Here is a 201-nt window from a genome sequence, read left to right on the forward strand (position 1 = left end):
TCTATCAGTCTACTTTCGCATTTTAAACCTACTTATTCTGTCTGATATCACATTTCATTAGATTACGGAGATAAGTTCGCTTTTTCATTAAGTTCAAAATAGACATATTACGCCTTAGATTATATGCCACGAGACTGGGCAGTTGAAGTTGCTTCATGTTGATGGAAACTGGAATTCTAATTTAAAACAGGTATTAAAGAA

At 32.8% G+C, this 201-nt stretch overlaps 1 protein-coding gene across 1 annotated transcript in view; it reads right to left on the reverse strand.

Annotated features, from left to right (window-relative positions):
* LOC119582197 (alpha-(1,6)-fucosyltransferase-like) overlaps positions 1-201 on the reverse strand; it is a gene marked incomplete at its 5' end in the record, with an annotated part of 21,073 nt that overhangs the window by 790 nt on the left and 20,082 nt on the right.

Source organism: Penaeus monodon, chromosome 15, assembly GCF_015228065.2.
Source record: "Penaeus monodon isolate SGIC_2016 chromosome 15, NSTDA_Pmon_1, whole genome shotgun sequence".
NCBI lineage: Eukaryota > Metazoa > Arthropoda > Malacostraca > Decapoda > Penaeidae > Penaeus > Penaeus monodon.